Source organism: Canis aureus, chromosome 26, assembly GCF_053574225.1.
Source record: "Canis aureus isolate CA01 chromosome 26, VMU_Caureus_v.1.0, whole genome shotgun sequence".
Classification (NCBI taxonomy): domain Eukaryota; kingdom Metazoa; phylum Chordata; class Mammalia; order Carnivora; family Canidae; genus Canis; species Canis aureus.
Window position 1 is genome coordinate 49662753 of NC_135636.1, and position 19824 is coordinate 49682576.

Sequence of the window (19824 nt, forward strand, 5' to 3'; positions counted from 1 at the left end):
GGTTCCAGGTCACCTGCTCACTTTCTTTCTGCAGTTGGATTTTGGTCTTAAAAATGAGGAGTCCTGCTCCACAGGGAAAGCTTACTGTGAACCCAGAAGGTTTGCTCTGAAGACTCCCCTCCTTCTCCCCATCTGGCTTCTCACTCCAGCTTGGCCACCAACTTGCCTTGTGGCCCAGAGCAGAGCCTCCAACCTCTGGTGTCTCTGCCTCCCCCTGTGTCAGTGGGAAAGGGGGCCACCACGCAGCACCCTGCAAATCCCCTCTCCCTCCTCCGCCCTGCCAGTTGTTATCCATGCAAAGGGAGGCCGCATCTCGAGTATGAAACATGACAGGCACAGTAGCTTCGTGCAACGTTTGTGGAAACTCCTACCCTGTGCCAAGTTCCCCAAGCAAACTCAATGTGGAATAAGTGGGTGACTGAGCCGTGGAGGAGCCTGTCCTCGATGAAGTCCCTGGAGGGAGCCTCCACTGGGGAGTCTTGCAATGACGGCATGCTCTCCACTGACACCAGTCCTGTCGGGGAGTCAGGCATGGGGTGAGGAAGTGGCTTATCAAAGAGGTGAGTTCAGGGCAATTAGTCTCAGCTTGATCCCACAGGGTGCTCTGGAGACAAGTTACTCGGCAAAGTTTTCTCCCCACTCCCTGACCCCCAGAGCTGAGAGACCTAGGCTGTCTGAACCCCACATCCAACATGCATTGCCTGTGCTCATTCGTGCATTCAGTAGTTCAACAGCCGATGCCCCTGGTGAGTCTGTGGTTATGGCTCCTTGGGCACCTCCAGGGGTGGGGTTCCCTCGGGTGGGTGGCGATCTCCTAGAGGCGGGCGCCTGAGTGAGCTGTTAGCAGCTGGGGTGGGTGGGTGCATCAGCCAGGAAACCGGGATCGGGGTGGGCTCTACCGTCTTTGCTTCTGTGGTTCTCCCATCACCGAAAAGAAGGCATTCTGTCTATATTTACCGAACTTTTTTCAAGCGAAGGTGTATTGTGGTTCCTTCTAGAATTTATCGAGCTCCCCGAGATAGCCGCTGACGTGTCCTCCCCAGGAAGAAATGAAGCCATCTGGTTTTGTGTCTAGTTAGCCGGGCCGTGATAAATGGCAGCTCAAAGGTTTCAGGCAGCGGTGGAAAGTCGCCTCATTAACAAAGTGCAGCCCCGCATGTTCTGAAGCAATCCATCCCAAAGGGGGCTGCATTAATTAGAAATATTTTCATTCAACACGAGGCTGTAGCAGAACATTTGGCCGTCTGGAAGCAGGAAAGAGACACTCAATTGCCCAGTTCACCAACGTGCTTTGCAAAGCCTTGGTATTGACGTGTCCCTAAAAGACAAAGGCCCATAAACACTGTGCATTTGGCCTGCTGCAAACTTGACTGAGTTTCTAACGTAGACCGCTTGCCCTGTACACGCAACACTTCTCTAATTAGTCCAAGTATTCCTTTCTAACAAGGCAAGGCAGCCTGGGAGGCTGGAAACAATTCTTTCCCTGCCAGACTAGAAAGAAAGGAGATGTTTTGAAAGAGCTACCCTTGTCTTTCATGGTCCAAATAGACTTGTGTCTGTGTCTTCACATCTGAGAGAAGCCTCTGGCCTCAGCTTTTCTGTCTATCAGGCCTCAGATGTCTCCAACCGTGTTGCAGCAGCTAAATTAAATATGACCATGATTAGGAGAACAGCAATGTGACAGCGCGTGCCTCTGCTTCATGCAGCTGGAGCCGGGGCCCCGGCCGCCCTGGCTTCTCAAGTCTGAACCCCGGATCTGTTGGAAGCCGTGCTGGGAACAGCACAGGAGGCCGGGTGGGAGGGGGAGTGCCAAGGGACCTGAAATTCAAAATCCCAAAGGCAGTGGGGCTTTGGGTTAATAGTGCTTCCCCTGTCAGCCTCAGGGTCGTCAGGCACAAGATGGGAATAATAATACGCCCTCTCAGAGCTGTCATTCATAAGAATAGCAAGTGCACAGGGTCGGGGGGCGGGGGGTGCATAGCACGTGTGTTGGTTGGTGTCATCGCTAACCACAGTGACATTACTGGCCTGGGGATGCTATGGGGCTCAAAAGCAAAGGCCTAGAAAAAGAGTCTTTCTTCATGGGGAGCCATTTATTTCACGTGCATTTTCTGGAACTTTCTCATCAGAGGGTGTTGACATTTCAGCTTCCGGTCTCAACCTGGAGGGGAGCCCTCTGCAGAGCTATGGGTGGGAAGACCTCCACCTGGGAGTTGCATTGTCGTGTCTCCTACTTGGGAGGCTTGGGTCATGAGTGGGGGCCCGGGAGGGGGGTGGGCAGCCCAGCTTTTTGCCGGGAAACGTGCCTCTGTCCCTGGAGCTGAGAGGCTGAGTGCCCCACACTCTCCACAAGAGCTCCCGTGGCCTTTTCCGGAAGGCAGAAAGGCTAAGAATGTAGGAGTAGAGGTCAGCTAGTGACCCCAGAGCTCAGAATTCTTGGACTCTGATCCTCCTGCTGATAAGATGTAAATGGCTGTTAAGGAAAAAAAAAATTCCTCGAGAGAGGGGCCAAGGAGGGCTCCCACACTGAAAATAACCTTGCCTTCTCTCCTCCTTGGGTTCAATTGCTTCCATCTTTGGACCCTTTTCTTTTTTTTTTTTTCTTTTTTTTTTTTTTTTGTTTGGACCCTTTTCTACCTCGTTTCTCAGCTCACATATGTTTGCATGGGTTTAATTAGGATGAAACGTCCGTGATTCACCATGCTCTTTGGCAAATGAAGAGAATAAGCACAGAGGAGAGGGCAGGAAACCGTGCTTACGTCCTGATCACCTGGGATTCATGCAAATCTGTTTCCCCGAGGCTCCCCGAGGCTGCGTGGGATACCTGAAAGAGCAAAGCGGGGGAAACGGCCTCCTGGGGGTGCCACTCCGGCACTGGAAGGCGTTCTTCTGCTACAAGAAGAGCTTCGGCAGGATGACTATGGTTAATAATAGTGTATGGTACACTTGAGACTTGCTGAGAGTAGATCTTCAGTGTTCTCACCGCACAACAAATTAAACAGGTGAATGTGTGAGGTGGTGGATGGGCCAGTTAGCTCAGTTGGAGAAATCATTTCATGGTGCACACGTACATCAGAGCGTCCCGTTGTACACTTAAATCTGTACCATGTTACTTGTCAGTTGTACCTCCATGAAGCTGGGGGAAAAGGAAAAAGAGCTCCTACTCCCTCTCCAGAAGGCCCTTGTGCCTCCCACTTCCATCTTGCTGACCCATATAATTCTTTTTGCAAGAAGGAAAAGGCCATTAAAAACACTTCCAGACACCCACCTAATGGACCAAACGATTAAATCCAACCACGTGCCTCTTCAGCTCAGCTATCTTGTCGAAACATGGCAAAATGAGCATTTGTCTCTTATTGTAAATGAAATATTTTCAAGGCTGCTCTAATTTGGAGAACAAGATTGATTGTGAGCTTTCCGACTTAGCCAGGCACAGGGGCTCTGCAGCTGTTGGGTAGCTAACTAAGCAGAGGCACCAAAAGGTCACCAAGCCATGGAGAACTGACCCAGAGCCTGGCCTGAAACACAGGAGAGGTCATTTGAATTTCTAAATGTAAGAAAACAACATTGAAGGGGGGGGGGGGCTTTTTTTTTTTTTTTTGTAAGTAGGCTCCAAACTCAGCATGGAGCCCAACATGGGCTTGAACTCAAGATCCTGAGATCAAGACCTGAGCTGAAATCAAGAGTCAGACGCCCAGCCCACTGAGCTACCCAGGCACCTCCAAAGGGGGCCTTTAAAAAAATTTTTTTTAATTAAAATAAAATTTAAATTTAACTTGAATTTAAAGTGCCATTTTTTTTTCAACCAGATCCTTCCCTTCTCCTGGAGTTAGAAAATTTCTAGAAGATTCTGAAATTAACAAAGGCATAATATTGGAATGATACAGTTTATAGGAAATGGGACTTTATTCTTCTCTGTGAGTTTAGGGGAAAATCACCTCGGTGCTCCTTATTACTCATTCCTGCCTTCTTGGCAGTGGACCTAATGCTTTTCCCATCTTCTCCTGTGGGTAAATGACTCCGTACATCTGGGTGAAGCCACAGTAGTATCCAGGCTTGGAATTCCAGGAGTGTGTTCACTGGGGCACCTCCATCCCATGGCAAATGCCTCCGTCCCATTCCCAGATGCAGAGGCAAAGCTGTCTGGAAGTATAATGCATCGGGCATGAAAAAGTTGACAGATAAATAGACACAACCCAGGCCTCAAGTTCTCCCTTGAGCACCATGAAGCAGAGTCCACGTCTGGAATGGGCAAAGCCACAGAGACTAAGCCATTTAGAATATGTCTGACCCAAATAAAGAGAAAGTCTGATAGAGATAAGATTACAACTGTCCCTCCGAGTCTGGACAAATTGCTAGATCCATGGGGTGAGTTTTTCCTTCTCTCCTCCTTTCTTTCTCGCTCTATCCCTCCTCTTCTCCCTCCATCCCTCCCTCCTTCTTTTTTCCTTCTCTTTTCCCTCCTTCCTCCATTTCTCGGCTGGAATATTCCACTTCAGTTGTTTATATAGCTGAAATCAACTGGCTAATTGTCCGTTTTCCTCTCTGCTTCGTAACAAGCAGTGTCTTACCTGAGCTAAATGCTTACTCACACAAGATAATAAGAAATACCAAAAGCCACAGAAGCATTTAGAAGACAAACAGGTTATAAAATTGCCTATTAGGGATCTAATTTAAAATCATTTCCGAAAGGTTCTACATTCTTTCCCTCCACTGCCAGCTGCCACCCCCTCCTTAAAATTTCCAGCGTTACATGCAAAATGTGGGTGTTTTCAAAGGTCAGGTCCACGAGGCTCACTTGGAACCTCAATTACTTTCTCATGAAAGGAAAAGCGGGCAAAAAAAAAAAAAAAAAAAGGCACCAAGACATTCTGTGGAAATTTTAATTAGGTACCAAAAGGCAAATGCAAATCTTAGATTTTTCCAAAAGGTAAGATAAAATTGCTTACCCAGAATACCTGTTGCTGGTAATGCTCACTGAGGTTAAGCGGGTGAGTTGTGTGTATGAATGTGAAGAGACACCTACCTCTGTGGCATAAACGTGCTATTATATACGAGCCAAAAAACACGTTCAAAAGATTTTTGTAACCAAATGGAAAGAAAAATGTGTTATTTTCATGTCATGTTAATGTGTTTTTTTCCCTGCCACTAATTATGCTATTTCAAGAAAATAATTGGAATTGGCTAGAAGAAATTAAGAATAGAAACTTGCAAATTATATAACCTAATGAATCTAACTTTTGGTAATGAACCTAGTTGCTACTTAACACGCATCACTGGAGCCTGCATTAAACAGAGGAGCCCTGCTAATTCTTTTAATTCAACTGAACCATTCTTAATAATTCATAATTAAGTCTGGCTCAGAAATGATAGTCTCCATGGCAATATTGATTTATTTGCTTTTTGTGTCTCTGCCAAATGTTGGAAATGACAGAATTCTGAGACGCAGAAGGCGAGTGCCATCAACAAAGATCACAGGAGCAAATGAATAACAAAGGGCTTTACCAAAAGTCCGTTCTCTCTTAACTTGCAAGAGAGAGGAGATATAAAGTGGCAGAAAATGGAATGGGGGGCTTATGGGCTCACCACTTAGGTTTTAGCATGAGATAGCAACACTGAGCACGTCCTAGAGCTGGAAAAATAGAAGCCCGTTAAGATCTGTGTCTGCTGCGTGAGAGCAAAGGTCTGCGGAAGACTGGACGAGAGGCTGGCCCCGCTCACCCCACCTCCAGCTCACTTTCTGCTTGAAAGACCATCAAAGTCTGCACTTAGAGAGAAAATGACTTGAACGAGGACAAATTCAAAAAATGCCCTCTTTGGTCTTCAGTGCTTTCTCCTCGGGCCCTTTAATTGAATATGCTCTAGGCTCCAGAATGTGTGCTATTCACATAGACTTGAAAAACCCCCAATTGCCCTCCAACTGTGATCACTCGTTTTTTTTTGCCTGGTCTTCATAAAAATGTCATTCTGCTCAGGCTGAAACACTCCCCAAAGACCCATCATCTGAACCCTGAACTCTGACACCAAAGGAAATGAAGTCGGCTCAACTGCACGGCTCACAACACAGTGCCGTTATTTTTAGAAAATGTAGTCATGAAAACAGTAATACTTATAATAAAAGTAATAGACTCAATTAAAGTCTATCTTCAGAGATATAAACAGGAGTCAAACAGTGTATAAGCATCGTATTTTAAAAGTCCAATTAAGAGCCTGCCTTTAAGGGGATTGGAAAAGAAACTCAGGGCAGAGCCCGTGCCGGCTTGAACGTGCTACTTCTTGGAATGCTGCGTCCCAAAGTCAGGCTTTCATTAACTCTTGAGTCTCTTCCGTTTGTGATTTACCGTGCTTTTCCCTTTAATCCCTTCCAGCCAGTTGGGCAACAACACTTTATTGAATGGGAGTCTGATGTGTGTTGAATGGCGTACTAGAGGCTTTTAAATATGGCTTAAAATAGTCCAAGGCCAGCGACATCCTCCAGATGAAATTGCTGAAGCATCACGCGGGCAGACACCGTGCCAGGCTGCCTCTAGGTGAGGCATGTCACGTGGGAAACGTGGGTATAAGTCATGCACACAACTGCACACGCGCCACCACGTCACCATGTCCCACGATGAGGCTCCAGGCACTGAGCGAGCTGGTGATGTGCGGACACGGTGGCGAAGAAGCCGACAGACTGGCTTTGAGTCCCACGCTGCCTCCAGCCAGCTGTGCCGATCTTGGCCAAAATCGCTGCCCGTCTCTGAACCCCCATTCCTTTAGCTGGACCATGGGGACGATTGGCTCTGCTCTACCAGCTTCCCAGGGCGTCGAGTCCCAAGGCCAGGGGAGATGTGACAGCAAGAGGGTCAAGTGTAAAGCAGATCGCAGTGTCCCGGCTCTTCCTCGTACCTGCTCCCATGGGTGACGTTTAGCACTTACTGGGCCTCGAATTCTTTATTTGTACAATGGAGGTAGCAGTAACCATCGGTCTCGTAGGATCAAGGTAGGCTGGCAGGAAGTGCACAGACTAGCACTTTTCCTTTAGCAAGTATGCTTTGTTGAAATGGAAAGTGAAGAAGAGATTGTCCTCTTCTCTCTGAGAGAACGTGACTTACGTCCATAAAGTCAGGGGACCTTTAGAGCCTCCCGGGAGGCCCCTGAAACAAACCCCAAGGGACAACGTGGCCATTGTAAATGGTGTCAGCTATGTAATTTTAAAAATGACATGTCACTGCCACAAAAAGTGGAACAAATGAATTTTCTCTCTCGGATACATGGATGGGTATCGGGCAGTCTGTCTACGTGGGCTCACACGACACGGAGACAAGCGGAGAGCTCGCGTTCATTCACTGAGAATCAAGGTTGGTCGAGCCCCTGCTGAGTGTGGAGTCCTTGCTAACCACAGTGTGTGTAGGGGGGACATCTGGTTGAGAGCTGCCCTGGATCTTCACGGAGCTCACAATGTAGACAGGGACTACGTGTCCAGAGAGGCCCAAAGGGGCTGGGAGCCCCCATGGACAGGGTGAGGTGTTTCCTGGGTGTGGAGTAGGCAGGAAGGACTGGAGAAAGGGTCAGCCACTGCAGGCAGGCAAGGAGCCAAGGCATGGGGACACGGCGTGGGTTGGGGGAGCCCACCAACTCTCCCACATGGAAATGTGGAAGATAGCGGTTGAGTCATGAGGAACCTTGACAGCCATGCTAAGGACCTAGGATTCACATGGAGGCCGCGGGAGGTCAACAGAGACTCTGAGCAGGAGCAGGAGGTGAGCTCCTCTCCACTCTTGGGTGCTCGTCCCGGGGTGAGGAAGGCTGGACCAGGTGGCCGTGAGACCAAGGCAGGAGGCCCTGAGCAGGGGTTAGAGGTCTAGCAAGAGACCATCGGATTGGCTGCCCCTGACCCAGGTGGAAGTCCCTGATCGCCAGCACAGCGTCTCTCACTCTTGGCTGAGACAACACAGAGGGGCAGTTTGGGGAAGGGGCTTCTCCTCACCAGCAGCTCCTGAGACTGCGCTGTGCTGGGAAGACCCAGAGTGGAGACAAGGACAAGGTTTATTTGTGTAGGAGGAGACTGGGCAACAAGCAAGGGCTGTATCCCCTTCCTTCCCTCCTCTTGACTTCCTGGAAGTGAAGAGAAGGGTGAAGAAGCCCTAGTGTGAGGTCCTGAGATGAGATGCAAGACAAAGTGGCGTCCCTTGCAGGACCAGGAAAATCACCCCATCGCCCTACATAGCAGGGCTGCACGTAATGAACGCTGTGCTATTCAACTCACGCCGAATAAATTAATTGGCAGAGGAGCATATGGAGGGATGCATAAATATGCGTTATTGGAAATCGGGAACTGATAGGGAGAAAGATCGTGTGGGCGTCTTCGGCGACCCCACGGTGGTCGTAAACGTCACACAGATCCACAGGTAGCCTTGGGAAACGTCCCTTAACCCCGTTCCTCTTGCTTCTTCTTGCACTTTAATTCAAAAAAGCTATTGATGGCCTGGCTCAAAGATCCCTGTTTTTCTATTCAAACAGCTTTCTTGAAGTTTGGAAAATAGAAAGTATTCCTCTGGGTATAAAGAACACACATTTCAAGAATGAGGACCCTGGCAAAGTGAAATTAAAAAGTTGGCTGTAGATAACACAGCTGTCAGGCACGAGTGCTTTATCACCGAGGTTCTTAAAACTAAGCAGTAAGTAAAGGTTTCTTCCACAGGGCGCCGGGGGCCTATTAGCCCCGCTCTCCCATCCGGGCTCTCCGCGCTCCTCAAACATCGCCTCCAACACCTGCTCAGCCTCGTATCTGATACCGTTTCTCTCCTCCTCGCTCCCTCCTGCCCTCCTCCCTCCTTCTCCCTCTTTTTGAGCAAGCCAAGCCCGAACACCTACTTGCCATTTGTACTCCGAAATAGCTAAGATTTAAAGTGTCAACAATATCTGAAATATGAAACAAATCAACTGCTTCCGAGGCAGCAACAGCAACGAGGCTGCTGCTAGTTACCAAGGGCCCCTGTCAGTCACCGCTGACGGCCGCGGATGCATTCGGATCACGGGCGCCGGCCCGGGGCAGCCCGAGGAGGGGGGTGAGCCTGAGCCGTGCCATGATGTATAATGCCGCAGGATGCAATGACACTTGCAAGTGGAGCGTTTTTCAAATTTCATAGGAAATGATGATTGCTCTTGGCATGGAGACATTTGGATCTCCTTTCTCTCCCGAGGACACAGTTGTGCTCAGACTGAGTTGGAATAAACATGCAGCTGGGGAGGGAAGGGATGAATTTACGACTTTCCCTCATATGCAATGTGGCGCGTTTGCACAGAGGCAATTAGCACGGGGCTCCTTGAGCGGGTGTTGAGTCTCACCCCCTGGTTGTCACACGGCTTTCAAAAGGCAGCTGAACATGGAGACAGAGGGCTCTGGGGGGGCGCGGGGGAAGGCGCCAGCATTTGCCAGCTTTGGTAATCAGAGGGCACGATGAGCCACCCATGGGCCTCAGTTTTTTTGTTTGTAAAATGGGTTGATATGTTTACATGTGGAGTCATGATTACATGAAGGATGTAGGTATGAAGTGCTGGTATCATGTCTAGTCTGCCTGTCTGTCCCCAGCTCCCTTGCTCCCTTCCTTTTGCTCCCTCCCTCCCTCCCTCACTCACCCATCCACCCATCCATCCACACATCCATCCACCCATCCACCCATCAACCCATCCATCCATCCATCCATCCATTATGAGCTCCTGTCACAGGCCAGGCACCACGCTGTAGAAGTCCTGCTCATGGGCAGCTCCCAGTCTGAAGAAAAGAGAAAATTTTCAGTCTTTCTTGAGTGCTAGGAAGAGGACACAACTGAGTGATGCTGTAGGGAGCACTAGACAGAGAGGGGAGCAGTCCAGGCCACTGCACTAGGGACAGCAGCCACGATGACACCATGCGGCGCCGGGCGGGTTAGAGCACTTCCTCTGTGCCCGGTACCGTGCAAGGTCTGGATGCATCACCAGAGGAGAACGCCTGCGGAACCCCTCGGTGAAGTTTACCATCTAGGGGGAGAGGGGCTGGCGGCCGAAGATTCATACAAAGACATAGGAAATGACAAGATGGGTGAGGGTGAGAGGGGCGGGTGCCAGGCCACACCTGGTCAGGGCAGGTGCCCCGAAGGGAGCGTGGGGAAGGGAGCAGAGGGGAGAGGCAAGGCCTGCCAGCCCACGAGATGTGGGGGAGCCAGAGGAGGGTGGAGGGCACAGGGCGGCAGGGGGGCAGGGGAGCCAGCTGGGGAGGCCCCGGGGCCTGAGCAGAGCCCAGAGCGGGCAGCCAGCAGAGTCATGCGGGGAGGAGGCGCTCTGCCCTCGGGGCTCAGCCGGTCCCCTCCGGTCCCTCGGGCTCCCCTTTCCAGCCCTTCTCATCCTCCCTGGATCCGGAAAGACCAGAAAGGGCCCGGGGGCTGGGAGAGCCGAGCTGGCGGGGAGAGCTCCAGGGAAGCGCCCTCTCGCGTCTGTTTGTGGAGGTGCCTTGTGCACAGAGCTGTGTGTCCCCGCTGTCCTTCTGCCCAGTGGCTCCGCACTGCGTGCTCTGGCACTTACGATGACCCATGGCAGAGTAATCCAGGTATAAAGTGGTCTTTGCAATGATGTTTGTAACAGCAAAATATTTGGGACTTACGGATGCGGATCCCTAGGGAGCAGGTTGAGTGGACGGATGACCAAGGTTTCTCAACCTCCGCGCTGCTGACCCTTGGGACTGGGTAATTCTCTGTAGTGGGGCTGTCCCGTGTACGGCAGGATGTTTCGGGGCACTGTACACCCTCGATGCCGGGAGGCTGCCTCCCCAGTTGTGACAGCCAAAAATGTCTCCAGATGATGTCAAATATCCCCCTGGGGGGCAGGATCGCCCCCCCTCCCAGTTAAGAACCCCCAGGGTTATGGCGCGTATATGCTGTGTGTCATCATACAGACCCCAAAGAAGGGACGAGACCTCTCCCTGTCTTGGCTCCAGAGAGCCCCTCCCTCAAAGTCAGCAGCTCCGTGGGAAGAATTCCCAGGTGACCCCAGGGGGGTCTGGAGGTGAGGACTTGGAAAGCCACCAGCAGGGAGCATAATGTCCCTGTGCTGGTTGGCTCACAGCTGCTGTAAGAAGCATCGAGAAGAGCCGATGAAGTATAAGGAAGAGGATCCAGAACAGATGTGTGTCCTGTATACATTTCAAGTGTGCTGAGCAGAGCCTGCCGAGGGCCACTGGGACCCTCCAGGCCGCTGTGCCAAGAGCTCCTCCGCGGCCAGCTCGTCCACCTTCTCAGGCCCCAGGACGTGGGCCCAGACTCTCGGACCGCCAGCCCTGGTTGGGGTGGAGCGAGCACCCTGGACAGATGTCAGGCCATTTAGAAACCCCATCCCGAGAGTCCTCGTGAGGCTCCCGGGAGGTCGGTACGCCCAATTAATTCCAGTTGGCATCAAATTAGCAAGTTTTGCCTAAGAATGCTCGTTTTTACAAGTGGTCCTCGTTGGTTTTATTTACAAAAACGGAGAGCGGCCCTGAGATACGGACCAGATTAGCTGACAGAGCAATCCACAGTGGAAAAAAGTCCGTTTTTGTGAACATTGGCTTGACGTATGCTTTTCCCCAAACCCGGGCGCGGGCGGAGCCGTGCTAATGGCTGTCCGGCCCACTTTCCATCTCTCTCTCCTTAATGCGTAAATGTGAAAAGAAAACACATCGCGCCTCTCCTATCTGGCCCTGCCTGACTCACGGGCTTGCACGCGGCTTATTGCTGGCTCAGCTGAAGCGGGGGGCCCGGACCTTGGCCTGGCCTCCCAGCACCACCGTGTACACCAGGCGGCTGGAGCTGAAATTTCTCACTTACGGTCTTTTCTTCCAGAAAAATGACGAAAGGGTCCCTCTTAGGTCATAAAAAAATGTGGCTTGAAAACTGAGAACATCTGGCCAGAGCCGATGGTTTAATGGAAACCTCCCCAGGGGTTCTCTGCACGCCGGAGCCCCCACGGGGCCACAGCCCTGGGCGGGCCGCACACACGCACTCCCCTCCGCAGGACTGGACGTGCAGTTGGGGAGGAGAAGTGCCATTCTGGGCCTCAGGCCCCACCACCCCCCGACCCCCAAAAACAGAGCCGTGAGGAGCCTTTGCGCCGCAGCCACAGAGCCGCCGGAGCCCATGGTGGCTGCGTCACGGGCAAGGTCCTACAAGCTCAGGCAAGTGCTGAGCCACTTCTGCAGGGTGGGGACAGTCATATCTACCCCGCGGGGGTGATTTGGAGACTACGGGGGGCCAAGCTTTTGCTGCACCGGGACCCAGCGTAGCTCCTTCCAATATGTTGCCCATCCTGGGCACACACACACACACACACACACACACACACACGCAGGCACATGCACATACACACACGCAGGCCATGGGCTCTGGTGCATCATGGGGGTGGGTGACACCTTGCGGGATGTGTACCAGTGTTCCCTCCCTCTGATGGTCTCTTCTTCTTCCTGCAACCTCTGGGAGTTAGAGGGGCCTTCCCTGGAGACGAGGGTACCAGCAGGAGAAAGGCCCGGGATCTGTCAGGATTCAGGCTCTGTTCCAAAGCCCTCTGCAGATGGAAACTTCTCGGAGAGTCTTTGGACTGCAGAGAGAAGCAGTTTTCCAGCAGCAGGCTTGGGCAGCTCATTTGTGAGGCAATAGCACCCCCTCTGGTCAGAGAGCAGTATTTCCTCTAGAACTTTCCCTGAGATTTCAGAGCACCTGCCCCCCCAAGAGGAAGAGGAGGCCCTGTTGGGGTGTGGCTCCCCCAGGGAGGTGCAGGTGGCCTCACCCGCCCCCTCCTATTCGTGGGTCCTATGGGTCTCTCTCGGCCCCGGCCCCCCGCAGTCATTCCTCTGAGCGCCGATGATGATGATGATGGGGATGAGCAGGGCGGGGGTGTGGGCATCAGCAGCCCAGCACCCTCCCGGCGGCAGCTCCCCTCATCCAGCCCCCACTTAACACATCAGGGCTCTGTTGGTTGGGGTCTTCCGCAGCCCCGGGTGCTGACGGGGGCCCGCTTGCCCTGACACCTGCCCAGCACCCCCCAGCCAGGGGAACCTGTGTGCGGCCTACTTTGAACAAGTGCAGAGAAGGGGGCTCCCCGGGGGGAGTGTCTGTTGATTTGTCCAGGACTCCCCGGTGATGTCTGAACCCAAGGCAGGTTCTTTGCCCTTGGAGCTGCCTCCCACCACTCAGGGGGCAGCAGACGGGGTGCTGGGGGCCCTGTGATCTCAGGCAGGCCAGGGGCACCGCGCTGGGACACCCCCGCCCCCCAGGGGCCCTGTCCTGGGCTGGCTTCCCACCTGGGCCCGGCCCGCAGGGCAGCCCTGGGACGCCGGTAGGGGACTGCCTGCCCTCGCTCACGACTGTAAATAGCACCTGCGGAGATTACCCCAAGGCCAGTGCTAACGGGGTCCACTGACGCCCGCAATCGGAATTTTGTAAATGAAAATGCCAACGATCCCGTCCTCTCTCCACAGGCCCGTTAAACACGCACGGCAATGGGGCCGTATGCACCGGGCAGGCAGCTGGCACTTCAGTGCTCACGACAGCCTGAGGTGGGTGTTCACCCTGGGGGTCAGAGAGGCTGGCCCAGGGGTCGCAGCCACAAAGCAACGAGGATCCAGATCCCAGCTCAGGAAGTCAGCGCTGGGGCCCAGCTCTTTACCTCTGGGCTTTGTGGTGATAATTGCATTGTTGATGAAGTGGTGTTTCCGAGCTACTGTGTGGGATGGTTTGTATGCATTATCTGTCCCGATTATCACTCTAAGGGGCAGGGCATAGGATGCCCACTTTATAGACACGGAAACTGAGGCACAGGGAAGTCCACCCCGCTAGAAATGGCAGACTTGGTTTCCAAACCAAAGGCTCGACTGACCCTTTACCTTGTACTTGGCCACTGGGTCATCTGCCTCTCGGGGGACAGGTTTGCACCCCCCAGGAACGGGCACCAGGGGGCACAGTCACGGTGAGGGCTCATCCGGGTGCCCGTATGTGGCCGGGCACTTCCTTTGCACCATTCAGCACTCACAGTGATGTTTGGGGCTTGGTCCAGGCATCACCCATGTCACAGGTGAGGGAACTGAGGGTCTGAGGAGCTAAGAGCTTGGCCAAGGCCCCACAGCGGGAGCGCAGCTGAGCCGGGTTGAAGGCTCCCAGCTCCAGAGCCTCAGCTCTCGGCTGTCACTGCTAGTTCCTGGGATTAGTGTTCCCATCCACGTCCTGGCCCCTGGGTAAGGATCACCTGAGTCGGGGTGCGGGATGCCCAGTGGGTCCTACTTGCCCACTGAGAAAAGGGGTGTGCTGGCCACACTGCTGCCTAGAGCAGGAGCTCGGGGAGCTGGCTGGCCACCCCAGGGGTATTCCAGCTGCCATCCCCTTCTCTCTGGAGGCCCACCCCACACCATCCATCCTCAGCGCCCACCCGCTCCCAGGGGGACAGAGGCGTTGTCATCGGTGGGGCCACCTGCTGCTCTTGTCTGCTCTGTACCCAGCACACTTGATTCTGCTCGGGGAGGAGCTCCAATCGGACTCTTGGTCCATGGGGCTTGGATGGGTCCACCCTCCTCCCTCCCTGACCTGAGCAATGAGCACCTGGCTCGGCATGGCTGGTCGGAGTCACGATCATCAGGTGGGCGATGGGCATGGCACAGGGAAGTTGTGTGCTGCTGGGGCTGCAGCCTCTTCTGCAAGACCTGGAAAGAAGCCGTGGTCGCCAGCCTTCCAGATGCCCCCTGTGCCCCCTGATGATTCTCACCTGCTGGTATCCGTGCTGGACGGAATCCCCGCTCACCTCGCGAAAGCCCACTGCTGTTACCAATACAAGGCTGCAGAGATGAGGAAGGGTGACTTCTGGGTCCCAGAAGACATCGCAGCCTCCTCCTTGATCACTCAGCCCGTGGCCATGTTGTGAGGACACGCAAGCAGCCGAATGGAGAGGTCCGTGTGGCAAGAAACTGCTGTCTGCTGCCCACAGCCGCCAGGGTGTGTGTGCCACCCCGGAGGCAACCCTTCCAGCTCCATTCCACCCGTCCGATGACATGGACAGGCTGACTGACATCTTGATCGTAACCTCACAAGAGACCTCAAACCATGACACCTCCTCTGAATTCCTGATCCACAAAAATTGTGTGAGGTTTTAGACGTTTACTGTTTTAGGCCGATACATTTTGTGGTAATTTGCTGCACAGAGATTGGTAGCAGATAAAGAAACAAGCACTGAGAGATGGAAGACATCACACTCCTATGACGCATTTGGACCACCTAGATCCAGCCATGCCTGAAGCCAGGAATCTCTGGCTTTCTCAGGCAATGAGCCCACCACTCTTCCATTTGCTCAAGCCACTGTGAGTTGGGTCTCGTGCAGTTGAGGAGCCTGCATCAATACAGGGGCTTTAATAAAAATATATGTACCAGGAACCCCACTCAGGTCTCTGGGCAAAGGGGCTGCCTGTGCCCATCTTGTGAGAAGGGAGAGAACCAGGTACGGATACTCAGAGAGCCAGCCAGAGAGCTGTAACCTCCCCTCCATCGCTGAAGAGTCTTGCCTATGTACGTGGCCCTGGCCTGTGTCAATGGGCTGTCACTCAGGGTCCTGGCTTCAGGGCCCGCGTGGCTGGGGATGCAGAGGGAGGAGGGGGCCTTGGAGCCAGCCTCATCCCTCAGACCCCTGGGGGGCCCCTGGACCAGCTGGAGCAGGGAGAGTGAGGGGGCGTTTGTGACATCGCCAGATGAGACGATGACTAATGGCCCTGCCAGGCCCTGGGGACCCAGGGCAGGCTCAGCACAGCAGATGTTCTGTGATTGCAGGAAGTCGAGGCAGGGGGGCTCAGGGCCCGCGGCTCAGCTCTGCACCTATGGCAGCCCAGGCCCAGCCTTGTGAAGAACGAAGGCCTTGGAGCGGGTAGGCTGGAGAGGGAACAGGGATGAGCTTGCACGCAGGCCATCCGCGGAGGCCGCCATCTGCTTCCAGTTAATGACACAGACTTGCTCTGTTGTTGCTCTTTTTTTTTTCTTTTAACTCAACAAAAAGTCATCTTTTCTTTTTTTTCTTAAATGAAGTTAATCGTTTTTTAAGTCACCATATGTTGACTTGGGTTCGATCCTTTTGTGGTAGCTTATGTAACCCACGTGTGACGACTGGGTCCCCAAAATGCCTGTGTCACAGCCCCTGAGGCCCGTGCATCTGAAGGGGGGGGCAGAAGAAAACAGGGGTTCTGTTCCCCAAAGAAGGGGAAGGTGGGCTCCCCCCGAGCAGGAATCTGGGCCGTCTACCAGCTGTGGGCTCCCCAGCTGCCTCCGAGAGTGGCTGGGAGGATAAAGCCCTCACAAATTCTATTACCCGATCCTTGTAATAGTGATTATTAACATTACTTGAGCTGAGTAAATTGGGGCTCAGAGAAGTCAACTGATCCAGCCAATCTGGGCTGAGCACAGGGCTTCTGTGATTCCAAAGCCCCAGGCCAAGAGAGATAGAAGCTATTTTCACTTAGCCAAAGTACGAAAATCGGTATTATTTCAGTTCTAGCTCACAATCAGCAATCACTCTACGTTTTTACTTTCAAGCAGTAGGTGGCTTGCAGGGTTTAAAGAATTGGGAGGTGAATGGGAAGCTTTGTCCCCAAAGTGTGCCTGAACTCCAGATTCTGGAGAATCCAGGGGAGCATCGTGGCTGCCAGGCTCCATTGGGGCAGGAAGCTCTCGGCCTAGTGTTGGGGGAAGAGAGGGGCATCGGTTGGGGGGCAGGGTGGAGGGAACCCAGCCTGGAGTGAGGGAGCAAGGCAGGTGCCTGGTGGGGCTTTCATCTCTCAGAGGTGGCAGGTGGGCATCCCTGGGCTGGGGAGGAAATGTGCTGAGTCTTGGGGCCACCGGCAAGTTCTTGCACAATGACCAGCCTTAAACTTGTGCAGGCAGCGGGGAAAGAGCAACATCATTGGGGTCTGGTGGCGAGAGGGAGCCCCCAGATTCAGGAGTCAGTGCTGGGCCCTTAGTTCTCACTTCTCCATCTTTCTGTGTCTTGCCCTTAACCTGTTTCACCTTACTCACACCTGTGGCTGGGCATGAATCCGAAAATCACCTGGAAGGCTTGTTAAAAGGCAGCTTGCTGGCCCCACCCTCAAGTTTCTAAGAATTTGCCTCTCTCCCGAGGTCCCAGGTGCTGACGGTGCGGCTGGTCCAGGGAACTGTGGGAAGGGCGGTCTTGATGGACGGTTCACCACAGCCTCGCGAGAGACAAGGGAGGACTCTGGTGCTCAGGGAGCAGAGGCCACCCCCCGAGGCCACACAGCTAGCAAATGACAGAGGCAGGACGGGAACCCGCCAGCCACAGCCAGGTACCCTGCTTCTCATTCGAGGTTTGTTCTCAGACAGGTGTCCTGAGTCAGGCCACCCCCCACCCCAGGGGGTGTATCCAACCTGGCTGCACATCACATCCCTCAGGAAGCTCTGAGAGTTTCGATTCGGTCCAAATCCCTGGGGTGGCATCGGGTGGCAGGAGGTCCCTAAGCTCCTGGGTGATTTCACTGTGCAGCCACATCGGAGATCCTGAGCTTCAGGGGACCTGGAGTCGACTTAGCAGCCAAGCTGGGCAGGACTGCAGGAGGGCTGTGCAGGTGGCCGCCTGCCACCCGGGGGATGGCTGTCCCCGTGTGGTCAGCTGTCCTTTGCAGGGGGTCCCGGAGCAGGCCAGGCCCCACAGTGGCCAGGGTAACTAAGGAAAGCGTGACTTTCCCAGCTGGCCACAGTGGGGCAGAGGCCTCAGGTGAGATGCAGAGTGTCCAGGGAGCTTTGAAATTCAAATAACAGCACATACTTATTTCTACTATAAGTGTGCCCCCAAATAGTACATGCAGCATACTCCTACTCAAAAATTCTGTTATATACTGAAATTAAATTGAACTGGGCACCCCCTTTTTTTGTGGTTTTGTTTTGTTTTGTTTTTTTGCTAAATGCAGCAACTCTAAGTAGGCCCCACTCAGAAGAGGGACCCCAGCCCAGGTGGGGAACTTACCAGGGGTCCCAGCTCCCAGCACGGCACCTGACACTACGTGCACTTCCTACCCCCTGGGGCCAGGACTGGGGTGTGAGGGAATGAGGGCGTGAGTGAGTGAACGAGTATGCATTGATCTGAAGCCCTAGAAGCCACGTGCCGCAGGGAGGCTGATCCTCTCCTTGAGTACCTGGGGTCTGCTCAGCGGGGCTGGGGCCAGGATGAGACGGGCTAGGTCCCCAGGATGCGCACAGCAGGCCCGCACTCCTCTCAGGGCCCCCTCCTCAGTCTCTGTGTCTGAGGTTCATACCTCGCCGGGTCTGGCCCTGCCTAATAGATGCCCTTCTTTCCAGCTTTCTTGGAGGGGCATGGCCTTGGGTTTATCTGGAAAGAAGCTCTGGGGAGAGGGGGAGGATTCTGGACCACCCCCCACACTCCCCCAGCCTCCAGCACAGAACATCTGGCCAACACCTTGATTTAGGCCTTGAGAGACCCCAAGTGGAGAGCCCAGAGCCCCCCTGGACTTCTGACCTCCAGAAGCCGTAAAACCATAAGGTTGCATTGCCTGAAGCTGCTACGTTTGGGGCAATTTGTTACAGCAACAATGGAAAATGAATCTAGGCTTCAAACCTCTCCAGCCAGGGAAAATGGAAAATCCTTTTTTTTAGAGGTCATGGCGGTACGTCGGGCCCACTCAGATAAGCCCCCCCTTAAAACAAGGGGTTATCCTGGATTCTCTGAGTGGGCCAAATGTACTCTAAATCACATCTGCAAAGTCCTGTGGGCCATGTCAGGTAACGGCCACAGGAGCCAGAGATCTGGGGCCCTTCGGCCGCTGCTGACTTACGGGGTGCAGCGTCGTGCCTGTCCCTGCACCTTCACACCCGCCACCACCCACGGCGGCGCACACAACGTCCCAGGGCCGCGGCAGGCTCCCTGCACCCTCACCAGCTCCTCTGCTCCCCAAAGGTACCCACGCACTGTTTCCAAAATTTAAGAGGCATTACAGGGTATGTCTATATGCCTCTGGCATCTTCTGTTTGAGCTCCTGTCTGTGGGATTCATTCGTTTCGTCGTTGTTCTAATGTCCTAACCTATTGCTCGAGCAAGTCCCAGTCCGTAGGACTAGTCTGTGGGCTACAGTTGGTGGACATTGGGGTTGTTGTGGGTTCGGGGCTCTTGTGAATGTTGCTCACAGGCCATTCTCTGTTACATAGAGTTTGGGGTGGCTTCTGTGCCACTGTGCGTGAGTCGTGAGTGGCCTGGCCGTCCAGACAGAGCACAGGCTTTTGTCCAGTTGCTGGCATTCTAGACTCTGTTTTGCCAGTCACTTGTGGCCTTGGGCTGTTGCTTGACTCTCCTGCCTCAGTTTACTCTTTTTACCGAGGGTATTAATAGTCGCCATCTCAAAGGTGAGGGTGAATTGTCATAAGGACATGATAAATATTGGCTACAATTATTATAATCCCAGCAGCATAACAGAATTTAAAATAAGGGGAAAACCAGGGATCCCTGGGTGGCACAGCGGTTTAGAGCCTGCCTTTGGCCCAGGGCGCGATCCCGGAGACCCGGGATCGAATCCCACGTCGGGCTCCCGGTGCATGGAGCCTGCTTCTCCCTCTGCCTGTGTCTCTGCCTCTCTCTCTTTCTCTCTCTGTGACTATCATAAATAAATAAAAATTTAAAAAATAAAATAAAATAAGGGGAAAACCAAACATGGAAGAAAATGCAAGGGTAGGGACCTCGGGTGGGCTCCCAGGTGAGCCCCGTGGGCGGCAGAGCGGCCGGCCCGAGTCCACGCATGACTCCGTGCTCATCGTGGGAGTGGGCCCTTCGCCCCCTCACCGCCTC

The 19824-nt window shown here is 53.5% G+C and overlaps 1 long non-coding RNA gene across 2 annotated transcripts in view; it reads left to right on the top strand.

The window, feature by feature from the left end:
- The first annotated feature begins 15751 nt into the window (after window positions 1–15751).
- Window positions 15752–19824, top strand: part of LOC144298626 (uncharacterized) — a 59411-nt gene continuing 55338 nt past the window's right edge. Inside the window, exons 1-2 of one of the 2 annotated variants that reach the window (XR_013365575.1) lie at window positions 15752–15888; window positions 17133–17317. This is a non-coding gene — a long non-coding RNA (uncharacterized LOC144298626). The remainder of the gene's footprint in view (window positions 15889–17132; window positions 17318–19824) is intronic. The other variant, XR_013365576.1, reaches the window with a different exon arrangement.